A 24816-nucleotide genomic window follows, 5' to 3' on the forward strand; every position below is an offset into this window, starting at 1 on the left:
AGTCCTTCGCCTGGGTCTGGGAAGGCAGAACTGCCCGACACTACCCATCAACCCGACCCTGCAAATGACCTGGTAACAAAGGTAGCCGTTCTACTGAAGCCACTGAACTCGGAAAATAACAAGACAACTATTCACAGATAAACTGTGTGTGTGTGTGTGTGTGTGTGTGTGCGCGCGTTAAGGAAAAACAGGTGGTTAATTCAAGCCCTGGGCCGTGGGGAGGGAACTCAAACATCGAGGAAGGCATTTAACTAACCTCTTCTTGTCAGACAGTGTATCATCAGGTTCACGTAAGGAAACGGGACACAGCACGTACACTGGAAGCAGGTGAGACAGAGGCAGGGAAGGAGCCCGGGTCTCATGTTTTCCTCCAGGTTAAAGTGGTCGTGTCTTTTGTTCCGTGGAAACTACAGACGGGACCCCTGAGTCCAGAGGTTCTGGCTACGTCACGTGAGGACGGAGCACAAAACTAGAGATAATTTCAACAGGGGCGGGACATCAGAATCCTTTCCCGGAGGCAGCACTCCTGCTAAGCCCTGTGGCTCTTGCTTCAACAGAAGCAAATGCACTTGAATATTTACCCTCTCAGCTTTCAGGGGAAGTAAGGGAAACAGGAGAAAAAAGGGACCATGAGACCCCATATTTATAGTATCATGAAAATAACATAAATCTTTGTATAAAACAACCACACTGGAAAAGGCTGTATTTATTTTTCAATCAGACTAAAGAATCGATAGTTCATGATGGTAATATTAAATCTATGACAAACGCTATTTTCGTTGAGAAAAGAGTAACCAGGCTCTTTTTTTTACCTCCAGACCTTAACTGCTCTCACTCCTTAAAAAAAATGTTACATGTACCCCCCTACAGTAAATATCCTGAAAGGCTTCCCAGTGAAGGTTGATGCGTGCAATGCCTTCGAAGCAGTCAGAACGGGAAGGGGGCCATTTCTGCGTCTAGATCCACTTAATGACGACTCCCTGCCCCGTCTTCCCCGAGAAGGCGGCGAGCGCGCCGGTGCGGAGGCCCGCGTGCGTGGGGTCTCGGCGAGGCACGGTGACAGAGACGCTGCCTTCCCAGGATGCTCGGACTCTGCGCGGGGGGCTGCCAGGAAGGGCTGCGTACTCGGTATTCGATTTGAGGATGACAGAATGAGTCAAGAGGAAAAGGAGAACAAAATACTGTCCTCAGAGTTTTCGGGATCAGAGCGAAGTTTTAAAAAGGGAGGAATGAATGAGGCCGGCCCGTCTGCAGTCGCCTGTGTCGCCGTCTTCGGACGTCAGCAAGGGAGGAAGGCTCCCTCCCCGGCGGACCGGACCGTGGCACCAGACAGAGCAGGGCGAGTCGGAACGCCCTCTGCTTTGCTTCCATCGGAAAACTCGAAAGGCAGCTTTAATTTGTGAAAGGAACGGAAGATAAGGACTCCAAACACGACAGACCCGTTTTATAGCCGTTTGCACAAAATGAATAATAATGTTGGACAATGAGTTGTAAACAACATTGATTTCATTTATTTTTGCCACCGGAAGCCCTGTTGAGGAGAGACAGGGCTGGCAAATTGTTTGAGTTATCTGCAATGCTTTTTGGTCCTTATTTGGAAAATTGGAGGAAATCCTGGCAGAGAGAAACATGAAATGACATTTTGATGCTTGTACAGAGCTGCACCCACAGAAAGAGATTTTTCAGGGGTCTGGTCTGGGGCTCCCCGGGCTTCCCAGGGGCTTCCCAGGGGCCCGGGCGTGACTGACAGATCCAGTCGGAATCTGCTGAGTTCTCAGAACTACTCAGGCTTCCAAAGGAGCCGGCTATGGGATGTTCCAGTGCCAATGGCCACCTTAGTGCTAGGCTATGATAAAAGTGTTTGTTGTTTCTCTGAAATTGAAATTTCATGGGGCTTCCTGTTTTTGTTTGTTTGCTTGTGTTCTAAGTCTGGTGCCCCTGCCCCCAAGGTAAGGTGGCTCGACAGGGGCAGGCTCCCCTGTCTTGTTGCTGGGAGCAAGGAGGAAGCTGGGGCAGGAGTGGGGTGGGGGAGGGGAAGAGGAGGCTGCCCCTTGGGCTGAGCAACGGGCCTGTGTCCACCCCAAGCAAGGCTGTAGCGGATACGTGCTAGAGAAGATGGCAGAGCTGGGGCCGGGTTTTCGATCACATCTCAGGGAGCCGCAAGAGGGGTGTCTGCCCGTCACGTGGGCACACAGGCCTTTGTGTCTGCCTCTGCAAAGCCCGGGCAGCGACGGTGCGTAGCATCAGGACCCGAGTGAAGAACTGGGGTGGGAGAGTTGTTCCACGAGAAGAAAAGATTGAAACGGAAGTAAAGTCTGGTAAGGAGTGAATTCCCAAGTACTGGGCAGGCAGTCCCAGGTCTCGGCCCCCAGATGCCCGGGGGGTGACCTGGGTGGAAGGGGACAGATGGACAGACAGACAGACTGCTCCCGTCAGGATGAGGCTCTGTGTGTGGTGCAGGGTTTTGTGTCCTGGTTATTTCTAGACACCAGGTTCTCATTTTCCAGAGAGTTTCAATCCTAGGGCGCAGACAAGCGTGAGACGACTTCCGAATTCCAGTTCCTGGTGCGGGGTGCACCCGACCTCTCTAGCACTGCGGGATCCGCTGGTCCCGGATGGGGCAGGTGGAGCCCAGGACAGGCGGCCTGAAGATGTCCTGTAACTGGGGACACTTGGACTGAGCTGGTGGTTCTTCCGCCCCCCACCCCCAAAAGATACAATGTGTATCTATCTGCTCCTGCGTCTCTGCCCAGAATGCCTGGCGGCAGCTGGGTACCTGTGGTCACTGAGTCCCTCTCTCTGTTCTTGGGTCCCTGTCTCTCCCACCGAGACGTTGCTGCTGAGCTTGTTCACCGTCTTCCAGGAACCACTCACGTCTTTTGCCTTCTGCTAGGCCTGTCTTGACTTCCCTTTTGTTCATTCATTCTCTGAAGACTTCTCCATGTTTCCTGTTACTCAATGTACTGGGGCAAACATTGCAAAAGAAAAGAACAAATGTATTCTTTCAGGAAATTCACCTGAGTCCCATTGTTCGTGACAGAGCCTGGCCCCTGAGAGGTTGCAGGAAGTGCGGGGACAAGGGTCCAGTTCTGGCTGTGCGGATGGGTAGGTAGCCAGCCCACCCCTTTCCTTCATTTTCAAAATAAGCACATTCATTGCTTCTTAACAGGACTGTTGAGGGAGTCAAATAAAATTTGTATTTGCAATGAAATATAATGTTGTAAATGTGCTTTGGGAAGTGAAGAGTGGTTTTCAAACTGGAAGCATGATTACCTAAATGGCGAAAATGTGTTCTGCCTTACTTGCGTCCTATAGAAAACAGTGTTAAACACACACACACACACACACACACACACACACTGCAGTGCTTCAGAAAGTGTGCAACTGCTCTTTGTCAACGTGCCCGTCTCAAATCCGCTGATGTGCCGTTCTTCCAAGACGCTTAGTAGTTTCCCAATCTAGAATGCCGAGCTACCAGATAAAGGTTTTCCAAACTTTTTCAAAACCATCGTTTACCATAATCCTTCAAATGTTACAGCTTAACCAATTTTTTTTTTTTGCGGGGGAGGATAAAGATCTTATAAAGCAAAACAAAACAAAAACAGAGCCCCTGTTATGAACTGCTAAGAGTTATGTATTTTTCCCTAGGCATGTCTTCTTAAAGAGAAATTCTGTCTGCAGGTGTTTGGGAGGTACGTAAGTTCATGACCACATTTGCTACCAAAGCAGCGGAGCGTGCTAATTAGCACCAGGAGGCTGAGGCTGAGAGGTTCGGTGTGTGCGAGGTGGCCGCCGAGAGCCACCAATGCCACCACATGCGGCCACTGTGCTCCCCCACAGCCCTGACGATGATACTAACACCCTCTATCAATTCACAGTTTATCAAGTACCTACAAACTGGTCCCCCCTAACCTGTGGTCTAGCTTTCCATGGTTTCAGTCACTTCTGGTCAACTGCAGTCCAAAAATATTAAATACAAAATTTCAGAAAGAAACGACACGTAAGGTTTAAATTGCACTCCACTCCGAGTAGCAGGATGAAATCTTGGGCGGCCCCGCTCTGCCCCGCCCAGCCCCGCCCTGGCTGTGAGTCATCCCTTTGTCTCTCGCATCCGGGCTGGGCACACTCCCTGCCCCGCATTTCGTTGCCCTCCTGGTTATCAGAGGGACCGTCTGGGTATTGCAGTGCTCGTGTTTACATGACCCGTATTTTACTTAGTAATGGCCCCCAAATGCAAGAGCAGTGATGCTGGCCGTTTTGATGTGCCAAAGAGAAGCTGTAAAGTACTTCCTTTAAGTGGAAAGGTGAGCGCTCTCAACTTAATGAGGAAAGCAAAAAAATCACATGCTGAGATTGCTAAGATCTATGGTGAGAACAAATCTTCTATCCAGGAAATTGCCTAATTTGTAACTCAAACTTTATCATAGATATGTATGCACAGAAAAAAACAGTACATAGAGGGAATGATACTATCATGGTCTTGGAATGTGCCCCCCCCCCCAGCAGGTGAGGGGGGACTAACACAGGTACGCAACACACCATCTCATTATTGTCTTTAAAACTCTGTGAGGCAGGTCTCATGCCTGCCACTCAGTTTCACTCAAGAGGAAACTCCTGGGTGCAGATTTGAGTTTCACTGCACAGTTGGATGCCTTGCCCTGGGTCGCATGACTAGTGAGTCCAAAGCCAAAGCTCAGTTTGGGACCTCGGCTGCAAACCCCACCCGGTGCACACGATGCAGGCACACTGGGCGTGCAGGGAGGGAACAGACTCCTCCCGGGTGGTGTGCAGAGAGGAGCTGCAGAAATAGCCAGGCCTCCGAAGGCCGAGCTTCCTGCCTTGGCCCCGCCCCCGAAGCGCTGAGTACCCACCCTCTGTCTCCTTAACAACTCGGGCCTTTATTTTCTCATCTGATGAATGACAGGCTTAGTGTAGCCCAGTCATGCCCAACTGTTTTTAGGGGCTTAGGCAATTGGCAAGCCCCTACAGACTACAGACTCAGAAAAACGTCCACGTCAAGGTACATAGGTGCAAACAATGTCCCTACCAATGTCCCAGGGCATTCACAGATCCGAGAAAGACCAGACGGCTTTGGCCGGCTGATTTTTAAGGTTGATTTTTGTTCTAAAATTATGTGATGCATGTTCTTGCCTATAAACATATTAATCTATACATGCATATAGTCCTACCTGCATCGGTACATTTAAGCAGTACTACATGAATGTTCGCCTGTGCATTGGAACTATGGAAGTTTTTGGAAATCAAAAGAAAAGTTTTGCAGCGGCAAAGCCTGAGCCTTGACTTCGGAGAGAGGCAGGGAGCAGTGTGTCCAGGGAAGTAGGGAATACCACAGTGAGAGCATTGCCATGCGGTGATGACAGCGAGCAATGGGTTCACAGAATGAACAGACTCCTTCATTGCTTTCTCGCTAGCCCACTGACGGAGAGTGGTGTGTTACTAGGTGTAGCTGAGACGGTAACAGAAGAAAAGTGCTTGGACACTTCTTGTTGTAGAAATAATACCTTAAAATGGGTTAATTTAATCCAATTAGTGTTCAGTTGGAAATTAATTACTAATGACTTCGAGCTTGTCAGGTTCTGTTGGGGTTTCTCATAGCCTAACCCCAATTTAGCTAATCAGGACCCTCCTTTAAAGAATGCCACTTTGTAATCTTTCAGAAACAGAAATAATTACGCACTTGAGTTACCGAGGACGAACCTTCATAAGAAATGAATGGGAACTCTGTGAAGACAATTAGGGAATTATAAAAGAAGCCCTGGATGAATGGAGACAAATTTCATATTCCTGCATGGGAAGGCTGTATATTTATAAAGAAGTCAGTTCTTCCCAAAATTATTCTATAGATTTAATGTCATTCAAAGGAACATTCCAGAGGATTAACTTATGGATTTAGGGACACGTTTTTATTGTTGTTCTGGGAAAATAAACCGGGAAGAGCTAAAGCGCTGAAGATGAGCAATGCGAGACGTTAAAACGTGCGATAAGGCCAGAATGCCTGGAAGTTGTGCCGTTGCTGTAACGGTGAACGGGCTGGTGGAAGAGGAATGATAGTTCAAAGGAGATGCTGAGAATCTGCTACATGTTAAAAACAGGGGGAAGGAGGGATTGTTAACACACAGGAACTGGGAGAAAAATCTGAAGGTCGATCGGTACCTCACAACGATACCAAAGTACATTTTCTGAGAAGCACATAATTAACTATAAAAAAATGAACTCCAAAAAAAATGTTCAAAAAGTCAGTATTTAATGATTTTGGCATAAAGTTTTTCTAAGTATAAAAGAACTAGAAGTTACATAAGAAGAGGCTAACAGTTTTTTGTTACATAAAAGTAAAAAAACTGCACATAAAAAACCCTTAAAAATTGAGAGGCAGATGAAAAAATGAGATAAAATATTTGCAAAGAATGTAATATGTGAGTTTTTAAAAAGAAGAAATATTCCATGCTAATGATGAGGAACAGGCATGAGTAGAAGACAGTTTATGAAGGAAAAATACAGTTTAGCCAGTAATTCCTAACAAAGATGTTTAGTCTCTCCAATGGTCATATGAATGCAAATTAAAATATCAAGATATGTTATTATTATTATGTTGCAAAAAAACCGTTAAGCTCATGATTCTTAATGCTGGAAGAGGTGTGGAGAGAGATTCTTCAGATGGCTGGTGTGAACGGACAAACTCCTTCTGAAAACCAGTCACACAGCGTGTGTCAAAGTCCTAGAAAAGTTGTTAGTATTAGAGGTAACTGCCAGCCCCTATGGCCTGTTTCAATGCTGTGTATACCAAAGCCTTGCATATATTGGTTCTAACATGCATGGGAATGACTAGAATAAATCACTTTAAAAGATATTGGAAAGATCATTGTCAATGGTACAATTATTCATGATTTGAAAAAAATGTCTATTTTGAAACTTTTCTGAAACAAACCTTTTTGAGCATTAAGATATACAATGAATGTACAAAGTAATTGATTCAAATTCTCCATAATAATTTAGAAAGACAATATATGCTCAATGGCGAACAAAGACTAGATGGCTCATTACCTGGCTTCCCTGCCTGCTTTTGCTACTTACTTGCTCTATGACCCTAGAGGAGTGTCTCTCTGAGCTTCGGTTTCTCCAGCCTAAAAATAGCAGCAGACAAGACCTGCCATATGGAGAGCTGCTCTGCAAACTGCAAACTATCATACAAACTCAGGGTAGTATTATTAGATCTGTGTGTGTATGTTTGTGTGTGAGACTAAATTTAGAACTCCAACCTAAACCAACCTTGAAGATTAAAGCAAAAACTTACTAACCTATATCTGGGAAGCTTTGATTCTGAAAATCTTAAAATACACCTGTGCTTGCTTCATCATACATGGGAGCCATCTTTGGTCCCGCGTACAAACCCATGCCGATATGTAACAACTGGCCTCGAGAGCCAAGAAGGAAGGATGAATGAATGCCTCACAGGGTTAGAGGTGGAGTGGGTAAGACAGAGACCCAGCGCAGGACGGGCCGAGCTCGGACTCCACAGGATACCTCAAGTGAGCCTGTCTACCCTAAGGCACCCCACTCGGCAGGAGTGACTCGGGTGGGACACACCTAGTTTGTGCCTGGGGCACACCAAGGGGAACACAGCTCTTTGCCAGTGCTTCACTTGCCTTTTGACATTAGACAGCTGATGGCAAGTAAATTGGGAAGTCGATAAAAATGGTTGATTTTATTATTAGCTTTTGGCAAAGGTGGCGTGGGCTCTGGGCACATGGGTATACAGCACATGAATGGATGCGTCCTAAGTCTGATATTGCTTTCTCATCAAACAAAACAAATGACCGTGAATTTGAGCTTGGCAGGTTCCACGTTCATGGTGCGGGGGGACGGCTCTGGTTCACACTCATGGACAGTCAGGACCGAAGGGCGGAAGGGGGATACATATGCTTCTGCACTCACGCCTCGTTCCTCCCGCCCCTCACCGTGTCTTCTCTTCCCTGTCCCTGGGCGCGGCGCTGAGGGTGGCTGTCACGGACAGTGTGTGCACAGGGACGGGCAGCCATCTGTCACAGGACCGCTGCAATTTTCCTGGCTTTGCGAGCTGTGTTCACAACAAGGGACTGAACTCGACCCATCCATCATTCATTCATCCATCTATCCATTCACGTATTCATTCATCCATCCATTCATTCTTCAAACGGCCGTGTGTGCCTGGAGGAGCCCCTCCCTCCGCCATCTCTGGTGGCCTCAATATTTTCAATGAACATACATCAGGGTCCAAGTGAAGGGTGTATATCACCGGCCTGTGGCCAACCGCTGCAGGCACCGTACCACTTCTAAGCCCTGTTATTTGATTATCACCATCTTTATTGGCCACAGAGGGGAAGGGATATTATAGCTTTGTGGCTTTTGAGAGTTCGGTCCTTAGTGAACTGCCAAGCCTCAGCAGCAGCTCCCAGATCACAGCGTGGGGGATTTTTTATGACCACATCTCAGTTCTCCCCAGAAAAGGCAAAACGGAGGAAGCAGGTGACACCACGCAGAAGACACGGCAACCGCTAAGCCTAACAAAGCCAAGTCACAACCATCCCCCCTCTTACCTCCGTGTTCTCCGCCTCCCACCTTCCCTGTCAACCCGCCCAGCGTCCCCTCCCAAACTGCACTCCAGAAGAATTTAAATTGGCTCAAGCTCAAAGGGAAAGAAACATGAAACTGACTGTTCATTAGATTCCGTGCCATGCTCTTTTTGTGTTTAACGTGGCTGGCTGAGCCCACCCCGGTGCGAGCGGCTCCTGGGGAGAGGGGGCGTGCACGTGGGTGCCTGTGCACGTGTGGGGGACGAACTGGAGGCAGCGGCACAGTGTGCGTGCGAGAGTGTGTGTGCATGTGAGAGAGAGAGGGAGGGAGGGAGTGGGGGAGGGAGAACGCCGGCGTGTGATCCCCCTACCTCCCCACCCCTCTCCAACGGCGAGCCGAGCGGGAGAGGCACTCCTCTCTCAGAGCAATTACTACAAATGATTTATGTGGCCAGTCAAGAGGGCCTGCCAGGGTTCTTATTTCATCTCCAGAAAAAGGAGCTCCGCCGGAATGTTATCAGGGAGCTTGGGATTAAACTGACAGCTGCCTTTTGTTTTCCCCGGGAAAGAGCTTCTCCTTTGGACAGTGGCATTTGGGCTCCACACAGCCAGCCAGGACGCAGTGAGGGGAAAGACCAGCTAGGGAAGGGCCACGGGGAGGGAGAACATTGTTGAGTGGAAGAGGTTTCTTTCTTTGCTTCTGTATTTATCTTGAGAGGATGTGTTTGGAGCTGCTGGTTTCAGGAGGCAGCCGGGCTCACGGCTCACGTGGGATTGGAACAGTGGTTCTTTTTCCCCCACGGTACAGAAACACGGCACTAAACCTCTCCCCTCTGCCACCCGCGCTCATTTACTTGGAGAGGGGAAACAAAGGTCCCTTCCAATTTGGGTTGTTAAGTGTGACCCCGGCCCCTGTCCTCTGCTAGATCGTGTGCACTGGCCCGTGGCAGGTCACAGGGCCTGGGGTGTGAGGCCAGGCAGGACGCAAAGCATCCTGTCATCCTCGCGGGCAGGAAAATGCTATGGACGTGAAAACACAGGAGCCATGTGTGTTCTTACCCTCTGACACCCAAACTCTAATGGACCATTGCAGTTTTCATAAATCCTCAGCTGTGGCTGGGCTGGCCACAGCCCCCCGCCTCACGCTAGCTTCCCTACCGCCTTGACCCAACCTGGTTTACAAGGTCTGCACACAGCAAAGGGAGCCGAGGGGCAGTCAGTGCCTGGGGCTGGTTACAGAAACACACACACACTATGTCGGTCCAATGTCTGCATAATACAGCTTTGTAGATAAACAATAGTAAATACAAATGAAGGAACCTCTCAGGAGATCAAGGGAAGGATGTGCTAACAATAGGCTGATGGGTGGGAGAGTCATCAAGGGAAGGGATATAAAGGAAAATGAAGGATGACGATAAATGACACGGACTGTAAAGTCATCTCTATAGCCTCACATTCTCTGTATCTTATAGCCAAATATTCTATACTAAAGCTACATTTTTTGACTTGCGATTCCAAAATCTCATTTGTACTAATACACATCTGAACAGGTCTTCCCAGCATATGCTGACGGTGCAGTGTTTTCAGAAATCAGACCAACGCTAGGGGTTGCAGAGAAGGGAATTAACATTTGAGGAGCACACGTTATGTGTCTGATATGGCGCTATGCGTCTTATAAACATTTTCTACTTTATTTCGCATTGCAGCTCTGTGAGGTAGGTAGTTTTACTCTCACTTTCCCAAGAAGGATATAAATGCCAAATGGGATTAGATACTCAAGAATGTACATCTAGTGTGGCATCCTTTTCCTTTCTTCATTACAATTCTGACTGTATTTGAGACAGGATTTTCCAGCTTCTCTTGCAGCTAGGTATGGTCATGTAACTGAGTTCTGGCCAATGAGATGCATGTAAAGTATATTGGAAATTACTGATTGGTTCCTGCCCCCTCTCCTTGTCCCTTTCATCTTTTTCCATGAGCTTGTCATGCCCAATGCAGATGTCATGATGGCGGTGGGGATGATATCCTGTGACCCCAAGATAACAAACATGAATATAAAGGCCACAGACTTGGGTACAAAGAAAGGAGGAAGGAAAGAAGGAAGGAAGAAGGAGAGAAGGAAGGATCCATGTTCCTGACATCATTTCCTCTTATCTGTCTGTTTATGGCTTCTTATTACAGAAGGAAAATGAAACATCATTCTTTTTTAATCTGTACTTTTTGCGTACAGACCAATGTGATCCAAACTGACACCTCACGGAGGGGCAGAGCGGCAACTGCAACCTAAATGGAATCTACGCAAGGGCCTCGGTTGTAATGTGATGCAATGACATGCTATCATACTACAGTAGCCTGCAGACTGCCAGCACTCCAGAAAAGCCTTGGAGAAGGGGACGAGCATAGTGGGACTTTTCTCAGCTCCTACTGAGGCTCATAGCTCAGGTAGCTCTACTTCTTTAGGCTGTTCTGGAGTCTGGGTCTGGATTGCAGTCCAGAATCCAGAGAACTGGTTGGCTCTGATCTGTGGATCAACACTACTTATTGGTGAGCCAGAGAAATCTGATTTATATTAGCTGGGATAGCTCTAGATTGCTCTGCATTTCTTAAAGAGTGTTCGGATGCGGACCCATATCATTACAGCAGCCCCAGGTGGAAATCTTCCAGGCTGAAGGACTTGCCAAGTAATGCAGACAGTCCTATTTTGATGCATAGAGGAACAGTGTATCCCTTCGGAACAAAGGGTCAGCTCATAAATTGCAGTTAAGCATGGCAGATTGGATACATGTTTATCTCAACGCCTTTTCTACCTCAGCTCCTTACCCTCCACACAAAAAGACACAAAAGATTTTTTCCCCCCTAAAAACCAAACTCTACACAGAGATGACAGGAAAGGAGCCAAAAGGCAGACACAAGATGACAACATAATTTTGGAAACTGGAAAGCAGATGAATGAGTGGTAACTAATTTAGCGGAGCAGAAGAAGCTGAAATCTAAACTTTCAAAGGGGAAACGCCAAGGAGAAGGAAGCCAACGCATGTGAAGAATCTGAAACAGCCAGGGAATTACAGGCGCTGGGCACCTCTGACGATGCGGAGCAGACGGGCTAAGTCACAGGAGCGCTGGCTGAGAGGCTGCACGAGAAGCATTCGTGGCTCGTGGCCACACACCTATTTGTCTCTCACTCCGACAGGGTCTGTGGTGTCCTCTGTGGACAAGTGGACCCAGAGGCAACCAGAAGAACATGGGCACAAAGCCCCGCTGAAGGTGGAGCCCGACACTGGAAAGAGAGCTCCCAGGGGAGATCTACAGGTCAACGAGGTGATAGCCTCACGCAACTCCAAACCCTTCCTCTGCTTGACTTCGGGAACCCTGGCAGCCCCTCTTGCCTCTCTGGACAGCAGAGCAGCGGACTCCTCCCCAGGGAACGTAACCAGCCTGTGAGAGGTGAGCACAGATCCCGGATGCCCCACTGCTGGGTTCTAGGCCGGTCGCCTCCGCTTGGAAGTCCTCGTGGAGAAACACGGGGCTCCAGGTCAGACAGCTCACGCCTTCCTCTGAGCCGCAGGTATGCAGGCGAGACTCCCCACACATCCCAGGGTGGCCTCTGGTTCAAAACACAGAGTGCGAGCGAACGAATGGAAGAGACCGCCAGAGAAGATGAAGGCAACAGGGGAACACTTAAAAACCTCATTCACGTCTTCTCAGAGGAAATGTGTTAAAATTTGAATTAAAAAAGGATGGTAGAAACATTTAGAAAATCAAAACACACTTTCATCCATTAAAAATATGGTAGCAGAAATAATATCAAACTAAAGGGTGGGATGGTAAAGTTAAGACATCTTTTGGAAAGTCCAAGAAAAGTCAAAAGATTGGGTAGTAGAGGAGAAAAAGGTAAGGAAATAGGGCATCAGCCCAGAAGGCACAAAGTAGAAATAACAGGAGCTCCCAGAAGAGGGAAGATAGGCCAGAATGGAGGAAATTATCAATGGATTGTACAAGAACATTTCCCATAGCTGAAGTACATGAACTTCTGTACAGAAAGAGTCCACAAAATCCCATAAACAGTGACTACAAAAAGGGCCGTGCTAGGGTATATCCCTGTAAAATTTCAGAAAGCCAAGAGTTAAAATAGAAAAAAGATCCAAAAAGTTTCCAAAGGGTGGAGATTAGAATGGCAAAGGATGTTTTGACGGCGACTCTGAGGCCAGCAAGAAATGCACTAAGTGCTTCAAAATTCCTTCTGCAGGTTATTTATAGCCCGGAAGCCTATATCCAGTCAGAGACGAGAGAAGAATAAAGCTATTTTCATACATGCAAGGCCTCAAAAACTGACCTTTCATGAAAATGCATGAGTCCGCAGGCAGTTATGAGAGGACACATTCCACATTCACAATGTGGCCCAACCTCAGCCGGAGGGACCTATGGTCCGTGAACAAGGGACCGAACAAGGGACCCAACACGGGAGCAGAGCAACGGGAAGGCCTCGGACGTGGGCTCTGCAGCGCAGAGCACCAGGCCGGTGGGGGCAGCAGGGTGCGGGACTCCGGGAGGAACCGCTGCCGCTTGCAGACGCTGGGAGAGGAGGCTTACAGGGCTGCCGAGGAGTCTGTGAGTGACGTCAGGCCAAGAGCATAAAAGCTAAGCAATCGAACAAAGCTTCAGAGCCAGCAACTGCAGGAAATGGGAGAGGTGTATGAGATCGTAACGTAATCCAAGTCCCCCTCTTGGCTCCAGCTGTGAACATTTATCTAGCCACCACACACACACACACACACACACACGCACACGCACACCCCTGATTTCACCCAGAGGTTGTGACATAACAATAATTGAGAAGTTGGAGGAAGGGGAGCACGTTTAAGAGGTGGAAGGAGTCCGCGAACTCAGTCCTTGCTTTCCATGGCAAGGAGTCGATAGGGGACATCTAAAACATGCCAGTCAGAGATGACTGTCCAAACATGTTATTTAAAAACGAGGAGGTCCATGCCAGGAGAAAGGGCGAAACGACTTGAAAGCTTTGGGGAACAGAAATCGGAAAGAGAAGAGGACGAGGGCAAGCCTGGTGCTTTTCGTCATCTGAGCTCTACAGAGCCGTGTGACCTCGCCTGAAGCCACGCTGCCCAACAGACACTGACGGGAAGGCAGGGCAGCCGACGGGCCACCACTGGGTGCCTGACACAGGGTGGGGGTGAGAAGGCGAGTCCGATTCCCCTGGGCTTTGGAGGCTATCCTGAGGGCGGTTCCTGCCACAGGGGATGTTGCATCAACCTGGGCCTCCCCACCGTCTTGGAGTCCTGATTTGTGGCCATTGTGCAGATGTGCCCAAAGTCCCATAGACTGTGGTTCTGATCACTTGTGGTGCAACTCTGATGGCTGAAAGGTGGGTGATGTGACCCCCCCCACCCCTCGGTCTGACAGGCTGTCGGGATAAGGTGGTTTCTGGGGGCTCCCAGAGTTGCTGCGAGTTTTTCGAGGACCTTGTGGATCCCGCCTGCACTGGAGTTCACGACCCTCTGTTGGACTGTTGCCAGCAGCCGCCCCGCGTCCAGGAAGGCAGCAGGGCAGGAGGTGAGGATGGGACCCAGGCGCTGGGAGACAAAGGGAAAACTTCTACAGAGAGTTTTGTAGGTGATATCCGTGGCTGAGTTATAGATAAAAGAGCATCAGTAGGGTTTAGAGTCTGGAAAGGCCGAGTTAGATAAGCCAAGGAGATGTCGCTGGACGTAAAATATAATCACTTGGAGAAGAAGAAGTAAGTGCACTGGATTTAGACCCCATGAGAACCGAAACCTAATTCTGATGGAGTAAGACTAACATTCCGGCTATGTGACAGGCGGACTGGAAAGCAGGAAGCTCTACTTTTGAATGGAAGACACGGAGTTGTGTTCTGTAACTGAGGGTCCTCTTGAGTGTCCATCAAACAGAGGGCTTCTAGCTTCAGAAAGAGGGGCAGGTAAAATCTGAAGGTGTGTTGTGCTTGTTAAAAGAAACCTCTTTTGAGGATTGGATCATTTCTCTCATACCAGCTACAAATGGCTTGTTGACTAATAAGAGCCAACATTTATTGAGAAGTTTTATGTGCTACACACTGTTTTTGATCACTTGGTAAGTATTAGCGTATTTAATCCTCAAAGCAATTCTGGGAGAGATGTCCCACGATGTATGTATGGGAGAGAAATGTCTCCATTTTACAGAAGGGAAAATCGAGACATGAAGAGATTAGGTAGTTAGCCCCAGGGGATAAGGTGGCGGAGTCAGATTCAAATCCAGGCTCCCAAATCCCAGAAGTTGGTATCTATGTCTGTAAATTATAAAATTAAAATAATTATCAGCACGCAAAGGCCTAGGTAGGAAGAGGTATTGGCATCTACAGCACATCTGTCACAGGCCGTAGTCTTTCCAGGTAACACGGAAAGACTCTGCTACGGTTTGGTCTCTGCTTTGCACGGCTCCCAGCTCAGGCTTCCGGAACGCAACGAGGGAAATGTGAGAGGTTTAGAGCGACACTGAGGTGGCCTCTGAAGGGAGTTTCAGAACTCAGACCAGGGCGCCGTCCCTTGCCTCCCATTCATCTCAGCCCTCGGGCGACCAGCAGCAGCTAGAGCAGTAAGTAACACGGCCACTGGAAGGATGACGACGAGCATAATCAATAACACGGCGTCTGAACCCGTGTGCCACGAGGAAGAGAACACTCGTACCGAGTGGGAGAAATATCACATCGGTGCACGCACCCACCTCAGCCCCAGTGTATTTCTCGGGAGGCTTGCCAAGCTCCGACACTTAGAAAGGGTGAGTCAGTCTGGAGGGCGGAGAGGGTGGGAGGAGCAAATATAAAAATAACATAATTAAAAAAAAAATGGAGATGTGGATTGCACTGTTACTAACCCAGCTGAGCTCAAACAGCCCCGGCCTGGTGAGCCAACTGCAGCGACAGGAAGACACAGGAAAGAGGCAGGGTGCTCTGCGGGGCCAAGCAGAGGGCAGGCAGATAGATGGCCACAGCAGCGACTTCACGCAGACAGACAACAGACAGACAGGCAACGAGCCCGCAGCACTGAGGCTGTGGTGTGAGTTCAACAACAAATGCGTGGAAAGCACTGTGGGATGAAATGGGCTCAAATCAACGAGCAGGGTGCGGCCGAGCTTCTGGCAAAAGAAAAGCTGCCTTTCCTAGGAATCCCTGATTGTGGGGGATGGGACCAGCAGGCCCTGGGCCTTGGAGGCCAACTTACACTGTTCAAACAGAGTATTGTGTTCTCCGGGGCACAGGGCTTACTGCCATTCCAGACAGGTCGCCATGGCAGCGGAGGGGGAGGGAGGAGCAGATGGGGGTCACCGAGGTCCTGATTCTCATGCAAGGGCTCCCCTGTCCCCTCTAGGAGTCCAGGGTGGAGCTCTCACCACTCCACAGACGTCAATCCAATTCAACTTCATAGATCTTTCTGAGGGCCTACTATGCGCAGGTCTTTCACTTCTAACATTAGCTCCCATGAAAATGTCCTACCTCTGCTTGGTTATTGAACATTGACAGGAAAAAGACCTACTTTCCACATTCTCCAAGCTAACCTTTTCCTATTCCCAAACCTATAATGGAGAGATAGGTTAAAGATATGTAGCCCCATGTATGAAATACAATGAATGTCCACATGGGAATTTGTCACCCCCTGACGGTAACCTCATATCACACTTAGGATGAGGCCGTCCTTTAGCATCCTTACGGTTCCGGTCATGGTCTTCCTCCCCCTAGTTTCTTGCCTGCGTGTGACACTGGCAGGGCAACCTTCCCAGAACACACCTCCACCGTGACGTTGCCCTGCCCGCCGTCCATGGCGACCCAAGGGGATCAGTGTGGAATTCAAGATCCGCCATGGGCCGGCCGGTCCTCACCCCACCTGCTGATCTTCCTCTCCTCTCCTTCCAATGTTTCCGTGTTCTTGGCAGGGCATAACAGGTCAAACGAATGGACCGAATGTGTAAACAAATAATAAAACAGGCAGGCACACATTAACGAACTCATTTCCCTCTCCATCCTCCGGCTCCCCCTCAAGAACGACTTTTTCCCTGGCTTTCACCTGCCCAGTTTCTTCCCAGTCTCGTTCATAGCTCAAGGGTCCCTCAAACACATTGTAGTCCAAACGCACGGCGTGGCCCCCGCTCTGTTCATCTCGGTGGCCGCAGCCACCGCCGTCAGTCTGGCTTCACAGGCCAGGAACCTGGGCTCCTTGCCGATGCATCGCTGCCCCTCGGTCCCCATTTCCGAATGTTGCCGAAGCCCTTTCCCCATCACCTCCTCAACAGGGCTCCACTGCATCCGCTTCCCTTTGCCTCGATATCCTATGGCTCCGTTCTGTGGGTTTTCAGATTGGAGGCCCGAGGGCCACTGCTCACCCTGCTGGCTCCCGTGCTGCGGTCGGAGGGGTGTTTCCAAGAGGTGGTCACATGCACACCTGCTTCCACCCCTTCAGTGGCTTTCCAGTGGGCAGAATTCTCATAAATCTCCTCTTACATATCTGTCTGTCTGTCTATCTATCTATCCATCATTCCATCCATCCACCTATCAATGCCAACGATATCTGGAGGAATTTGTGAGAATCAGAGAGCTGTCTATAATGGGAATAGCACCTGTTGTGAGGACCTCCTCCCTGTGACTGTATTAAGCAGATACCAGCATACAGTACAAATGACAGCAATGCCTACCAGGGCCTCCTCCAAGGCGAGAGAGAGAGAGAGAGAGAGAGAGAGAAGCCCAGAGGAGAAAGTGGCCCTTTGGTCTCCTTCAAGTCTGGGTTTCTTACCTGTAAAATGGGGATAATGGTACTTCAACCTCATTAGGTTGTTGGGATAATCAAATGGCCCAGTCTGTGGAAAGAACTTAATGTAGTTCTTAGAATGTAGCAAACACTCAGCAATGCCAGCCATTATTATGGGTTGGTGTTACAGCAGCCTTCACAGTCTGGGGCTTTGGGGACCGGTCCAGTTTCAAATGTTCTGTCCCAAGGCCCCATTTCTGGACATTTCAGCGCGTGTGTGCATGGCTGCAGATATGGTCCGGATCAACCATCTTAGTGTTCCTATACTTTCTGGCTGACCCAGTTCAGCAAACACGTAATGAGCGGCTACTGTGTAGAGGCCCTTGGACTGGGTCAGAGGCCTCTACAGAGGGAGAGCACTCTGACAGGGGAGAGAAACATAAAACCAGCTAAAATGCAAGGCAGAAGGAAATAAGCATTAAGTGAAGGCACCTGTAAAAACCTGCGGGTACGACAAGGAAGGTGGTGTCTGATGGGGCCTGGAGAGCGGAGAGTGGTCCTGATGAGCCAGGACGCAGAGCCTCGCGGCTGGAAGAACGCCGGGGCTGAGGCGCCCACTCCCTGTGGCGCGAGGCACCCTGGGGGGAACGAGGAAAGAACAGCGCGCCTGCTGAGATGAGAGGTGTCCTGAGAGGGACAGGCAGCTGCGAAGGCATTTGGGGCCACATTACATGTAATCTTGAAGGTAATGTTAAGAAGTTAGTGTTTTGTTCTGCAGATAGCATGCATCCAGCTTTGTCCTTCATAGGAAGCTGTTCCATGTCTCGTCTCGTCTCGGGTTTGGCTTTGCAAAGACAGATAGGAGATCTACAGTCATTTAGTTGGCTAGATTCGCAAGGCTAGCTCTCCGTTTGCTTTTTACTGCTTTCTGGGGGATTTTCTTCCAGTTGGGCTACACCGCCACCAGGTAAGGGGTCACAGGTCATTGTGACTTTATTTTTTAAACAGCCAAGTGTTCTCAGACCTATGATTAATTATAAAAGCAAGATTAGTATGACTATCTAGGTATAATTAGGTAGCTTTCTCTCAAATTCCTGGCTCAGATCTCTCTCTAATTTAATCCTACCGAGATCTGAAGACTTTCTTCAACGGAGCCTAAGTTTTCTACTTCGAGTCAAAAGTTCTTAGGGGACACGCAGGGGCCTCATCTGCTTTCCCACGTGGGGAGGGACCTGCTCAGTTTCCTCTGCTCTGACGCCCTGGTAAGCTAGGATTTGGGTGACTTGGGCTTTCTCACTTAATTGATGATGCTGTGCTCAGCACGTGAATACATAACATCCTCCATCTCTCTCGCCCCCGGTTTGGGAAGATACCGCCCTCCTGATCTGCATGGCTGCCATGAGACAGTTTGGAGGATGTGAGTGCACGCCAGCGGTGCGAGTCTCCGACTTGCCGTTTTTTGACAAGGAGGAAGCCCGTCCAACTTGACTGACTTGTTTGAGGACCTTGGCAATGAAGCGACTGTTCTGTGAAGGGCACAGAGACGTCAGCTTTTCTTTGAAAGGGGCTGTTTTTGAAGCAACATGAACCTGCACAAATTTCAGCTTATAGCAGAATAACAGTTCAGGGTAAGCATGCTTTAAGGAGCAGGAGAAAGGTAAAGAGACGTGAAGCCTGATGTTGAGCCGTCCCATCACGTACTTCCCTGGAGACTTAGGCCGGTGAGAGACGGCATTTCTCCCACCGTCACAATTCACTCCAGGTCATTTCTGAAAGTCTTTACTCCAGATTAAATTATGGAGAAAATACTTATTTTCCATTCCACTAACCCAAAACTCCAACCTTGAGTTGTTTATGCTCCCACTCTTAAAATCTTGGGGTCAGCCCTGGCTGGTGTGGCTCAGTGGATTGAGTGCCGGCCTGTGAACCAAAGGGTTGCTGGTTCAATTTCCAGTCAGGGCACATGCCTGGGTTGCAGGCCAGGTCCCCAGTAGGGGGCGCGTGAGAGGCAACCACACATTGATGTTCTCTCCCTCCCTTTCTCCCTCCCTTCTCCTCTCTAAAAAAAAAATCTTGGGATCATATGTAGTTTTAAATTCCACATTTTGCACTTATTATATCATGGACATTTCATCTGTTATTAAACACTCTTTGAAAATACTTTAATGGCTTTGGGATATTCTTTCATTTGAATGTACCATAATTTAAGTAATCTTATATGTTTGGTTGTACAGTTCTCCCCACCAATTTTCCACCGTCATAAATAATGCTGCGGTAGATATCCTTCCCCATTTATTTTTTGATCACATCTCTGATTAGGTTCTAAGGATACACTTCTTTAAGGGGAATCGCTGGGTCAGGGGACAGGAGTACCCCTGAGGGCGTCTCTACATACCACCAAATTGTTCTACGCCCATTTTCCTATGTTTAAAATGTTGGCTGAGGTTACTTGAAGGTGCCTATGAGAAAACCCGTGGTCAAATGGATTGGAAGCAGCAACTTCCATTATCTCAGGAAATCTGTTGTTATCACTGTAGGAGTGGATTCTTCGGTCCACCTGAATGGAGCTGATTGCTGAGTTTCAGTCAATGCGATGAACTACCTATTGCAAAGGTGGTGAAACACCTGTGCTCACCCACAAGCCAGGCCCTGATGCAAGGCATACCTTCCTGTCACTCCCCACCCCCTGCTCTCACTCGACCCCCGGCCCCTGCCCCCTGGGAGAGCAGAAGAGGCCGAGAGCAGAAGAGTCAGGGAACTTGGCCTGGCCCTTAGAACATGACATCGCCGAGTTCAAAGCCTGACCCTCTCTGCCTTGGCAGCTGGACCACTGCGAGCCAGGCTCGTTTTTCTCCTCTATGGAAAGCGGGTGACAGTGCCCAAATTCAAAAGGTACGTGGGGATTAAACGGGATAAAATACTTATCACAGTACCTGGTGAATTGTAAGCATCAGGAAGTACTCATTTTTTGAAAACCAGTCATTCCATGCTCACAATAGTCGGGGAGTAGATGAAACCAGAAATAAACCACTTATTTGGGACCAGAAGTTTCTGAAGTTCACATAGTTTTCTTAGCCCTTTGTGTTGGTAAGGCAATTGAAGGTCAGGATGTAGACCTCACCCATCACTATCATCATCATCATCATCATCATCATCATCACTGTGGCTGACAAGGAGGAGGGGCCCTCGAGACGAGGGCTCCGTGACAACAGGGCGCCGCCGGGCTGTGCAGCCTGCTCTGCTGCCCACTCTGAGCTCAGTGCAGGGTTTTTAGCGTGAGCTCCGGGCCTCAGCTGTCGGGACAGCCCTCCTCTGCTTCCCTGGGCAACAGGTTTGCTGGAGGAAGACTTGGCCAAATGCCTTGGAGTCTCATGAGTCCTCTTATGGGTCCCAGACCCACAGGCAGGGCGTCTCTGCCAGGGAGGGTGTTCTCCACACTCAAGCACGGCATCTGCTCCCCCAGACACAGGGGTTCCTTCAGACCCACTCCTGCCCTTTGCTGACCACAGACAGAGAACCGCGGCAGAAGGGGACACGGACGGCAGGATTTGAGCAGGATGGCTGCCCGCTGTGGAGATCTGCTCCACGGCCCGAGCCCTGGGCAGGCTGGGGGCCAGGGAACCTTGCTTCAGCCCCAGCTAGGAATGGGGAAGAGTGATCAGAGTTCTGTCCGCTTCGCTTTTCGACCCCATCGACGCCATTGGCTTTACAGCGACGCAGGAAGCGCCACCCCGATGGTGCGGAACAGAGGAAAGTTTGTCTAGCGTTTCTCCTCAAGTGCTCCAAAACCAGGCAGGGCCAGGCATGAGGGTATTTGCTTTGACCCTTCCTATTTAGCTCCAGGTGCAGAGCACATGCTGGGAGGAAAAAACATAGTTTTTAAATGAATGAAAAGGACCAAACGTAGGCGAAGCTTGGAAATGCTGTCATTTTGTCCTTGGGACGCCACTGGCTATTAAGGAACTCATAATGCTGGCTTGGTCTTTAGGATATCAGTACACGAGTCCTTCTTCCAGGTCAGCCAACTGCTACTACCTGTGCCTTGTGATTCTGTGACTATGACCACTGTCAGGAAAAGGTAAGTTTCCCACTGCGGGTTACTCGATGAACCCCTGGAGAAGCAGAAAGGGGACCCGGAACTCTGGCTGGGAATCCTGAACTGAACCGGGGCTGCTGAGCACAGCCCCCCAACCCCGAAGTGGGGTGGCCGCCCCTCACCCACCTTCCAAGCCTACACACTCTCATAGTCTTTCACAGACACATGTGCACACACACACACACACACACATACACACACACACTCATTCACATGCTCACAGACACACACACACTCATTCACAGACACACACTCACAGAAACACACTCATTCACATATGCTCACAGATACACACACACACTTACACTCATTCACAGACATACACTCACACACACTCATCCAAAGACACACACTCATAGGCAGACACACTCTCACACACACTCACTACCACTGGTCACAGCAGCCAGGGCAGGTGCAACAAAGATAACAGACCATGGCTGCCACCGCCCACGTCACACCTCTCGTGGGCTGTGGTTTTCTGTGTCTGCGTGTGAGTGTGGCTTGGCCTCCGCTGTCCCTGGAGTCCGTGTGTGGGCTCTGTGCAGGTGGGAAGCAGTCAGGCTGGGGCTGGCTTTAAGGCACCAACAGCTCACAAACCCATTCCCCGGGCAGGACCTGCCCTCTGCCCTCTGATAAACTAAACGAGAGGCCATTAGACCAGGTGACGCTAATACCTCAGTGGCCGACATGTGCAAACCAAAACCGAAGCCTGCAAATGCAAGATTAAGGAATAAAAACCTAAAAGTGACCGATCACAAACAGCCATACAGGCTTTTTCCAAATAAGCAAACCAGGGAGCTACAGCCAATCAAATAATTTTCTTGCTTTGCTTCCACCTTTCCCCTATAAAATAAAAGTCCTTCCCTTCGCTCTTGTCCGTGGAGCGCTCCTTACCACCTCCAGTCTGGTGCTTCCTGATTTGAACCAGTTTCTCAAATAAACTCTTAACAAATTTTAACATGCCTCAGTGTGAACACTTTTTAAAACCGCCTTCACCTCGCTCTACTTTTTCTTTTTTCCACAGCACTGACAACTGCCTGACGTACTATATAACCGACATTTATTTATTACGTTTAATGTCTGCTAGAACAGAAGCTGCGCAAGGCCAGGGATTTCTCTCGCACGTGAATATATTTTCAGCACCTAGGAGAAAGGCTGGTATACAACAGGTATTCGATAAATATTTGTTTAATGAATGCGCGTTTGTTAACCACTCCCGTTTAGCTTCTAGTTAGGCAAATGATAAGTCCACAGGCCGAGACCCGTTCATCTATTTGAAATATTTACTCCCACCCTCCACCCCTCGGGCTCCAAAGCTTCGCCTGGTGCTCACGAAGCAGTTAGCTCTGACACCGCCGAACAATCACTGTCACTTGGTAAAATTGAGGAGGAAGTGAAATATTTACTGAAGCGCAAACTCTGGGGGGCAGTAGCCTGGGCTGCTCTCACTTAACTAATGATGCAGGCTGACATCCCACCCACACCTCGGTATTCATTTCAGAAGCAGAACAAGCCAGGGTACCGTTGTGATGCGGGAGTCGAGAATATTCGAGCTTTTTGACAAATCCGCTCATTGCTTATATTGCCACCAACGACAATGAGAAAAGAGCCTTCCACCCTCAGAATGCCTGGCAGTTGTTTTCAGTAAAATGTCTGAGAGTGATCTTGAAAGTATGCAAGAGGATGATACCAAAGCTGGGTGTCTGCTAGCCTCTCCCAGTTGCTCAGAGGTATAATTAGGGCAAATACATAATTTGTTGCCCGAAGCAGGACAAGTGGCATAAACTGGGGCTTCTTGGGCAGATTCTACCTATGATTGTCTTTGGTATAATCAGCTTCTATCGTATCAGGAGATGGGAAAGGACCAGCAAAAATTAGTGCATCTGAAACGTGCAAAGCTTTGTGGTTTGCATCCTACTGGGTTTGAATTCAAAGGTCACAGCTGTTGATCAAAACATTCATATTGCCAATTGACACTCATTTCACTAGTTTGTGAGTATCAGGCAAGACTGTTCAATAAATGACCTAGCAAATTAATCTATCCCCCCCCCCCCCCCGCCCCTCACAAGTTTCTGACTCTTCAGCATGACAACATCAGATACCCCGTTAAAGCAAAGGACAGTCAGGCAGTGCAATGACAGGCTCTGCTTCCTCCTCTGAGAGGCGTTTGTCTCCTTAACTGCCCCCCCCCCCCGCCCCCTCCTCCCTTCCAAACCAGGCCCCCGTTTTCCAGTTCTGTGGTGCAATCAGAATAAGTGTAAGAGGACCCTGGTTTTCCGGAGGGACCAGGCATTCTGAAAAGGTACGTCTTCAACATCATTAGCAGTTCATCTTCTAGAACCTCAGGGCAGCCCCTAGGCTGCCTGCAACACCCCCTCCTCCCCCCCCCCCCTTCGGGGCGGGCTGATCAAATTAATGAAGCCTATCTAGTCAGCAGGAAGTTGGAGTAAAAGACGGGCTACGAGCAATTCCATGGGAGCCCCTCCCTCCCGTAAAAAAAAAAAGTAAAAATAATGGGGAAAAAAATCAGAATATGCTTCTCTTGGAACGGGAAGAGCAAAAAGAAATGGCGTTGGGGGTGGGGTAGGGGTTGCTGCGATTGTCTCCCAGTTCCCTGAAGGAGGAGACGTCTATTTACTTTCCCTGCCTGAACATTTGCATGTTAAAAAGGCGCAGTTCCTTTGTGGGCAGGATTTATCTGGGCCGCATTTTCTACTCGGCGGAGCAGAGTGTGGGGTGAGGACTCCAGGTGAAGAATAAAGCCGCTCCCAGCCACCTCCCCTCTCATCTTTTTATAAGACAGCACCCGCCCCCCCCCCCCCCCCCCCCCCCACACACAGAGGATCAGCGAGGCCGGGGTGGGGGCTCTGCGACGCTGTGCCCAGCGGTGGTGGCTGGCGGAGGGCGGATCCCTCTCCCCCGGCTGCAGGCCGCGGGCCGCCGGGCACGGGCTCCTGGCTGGACCCCGAGAGCCTCTCCGTGCGGAGAGGCAATTTCCAGCGCGAGGTACAAAACACATCCGACATCTCTCATCACGTCACTGACCTAAATATAGACGGTGATTTCAAGGGGAGAAGAGTTGCACATTCTTTTATACCTGCGCGCGCTGCCGCGCTCTCCCAACGAGCACCGGCAGCGGGAAACAATAGCGGAGCAGTGGGACGTGCAGGGAGACGCCGGCGGAGGGGTGTTCTACAACGATGGCTCTGATCGGACCCTCACGGTTTCCCAGCCTGACAGCATCAATCCTCATCTGTAACCCGGGTCTGGAAATCGCTTTGGGCGTAGGTTTGGGTCCCTTGCCAGGTGTTCCCCGCCCTGCGGGGTCGGCGGGGGGAAGGAAGGTGGCACGTGCCACAGGTCTTCCTGGCTAAGCTGGGCTGCTTCTCCCCGGGGCAGG

At 49.5% G+C, this 24816-nt stretch overlaps 1 protein-coding gene and 1 long non-coding RNA gene across 3 annotated transcripts in view; both read right to left on the bottom strand.

Moving 5' to 3' along the window:
• Nucleotides 1–24816, bottom strand: part of MAML3 (mastermind like transcriptional coactivator 3) — a 366454-nt gene that overhangs the window by 75340 nt on the left and 266298 nt on the right. The window lies entirely within an intron of this gene.
• LOC118501923 lies at nt 15420–19197 on the bottom strand. Its single transcript, XR_004904576.1, has 2 exons — nt 17125–19197; nt 15420–17084 (listed from the first exon to the last, which is right to left on the bottom strand). It is a non-coding gene; the product is annotated as an uncharacterized LOC118501923 (long non-coding RNA).

Source organism: Phyllostomus discolor, chromosome 8 (assembly GCF_004126475.2).
Source record: "Phyllostomus discolor isolate MPI-MPIP mPhyDis1 chromosome 8, mPhyDis1.pri.v3, whole genome shotgun sequence".
Classification (NCBI taxonomy): Eukaryota; Metazoa; Chordata; class Mammalia; order Chiroptera; family Phyllostomidae; genus Phyllostomus; species Phyllostomus discolor.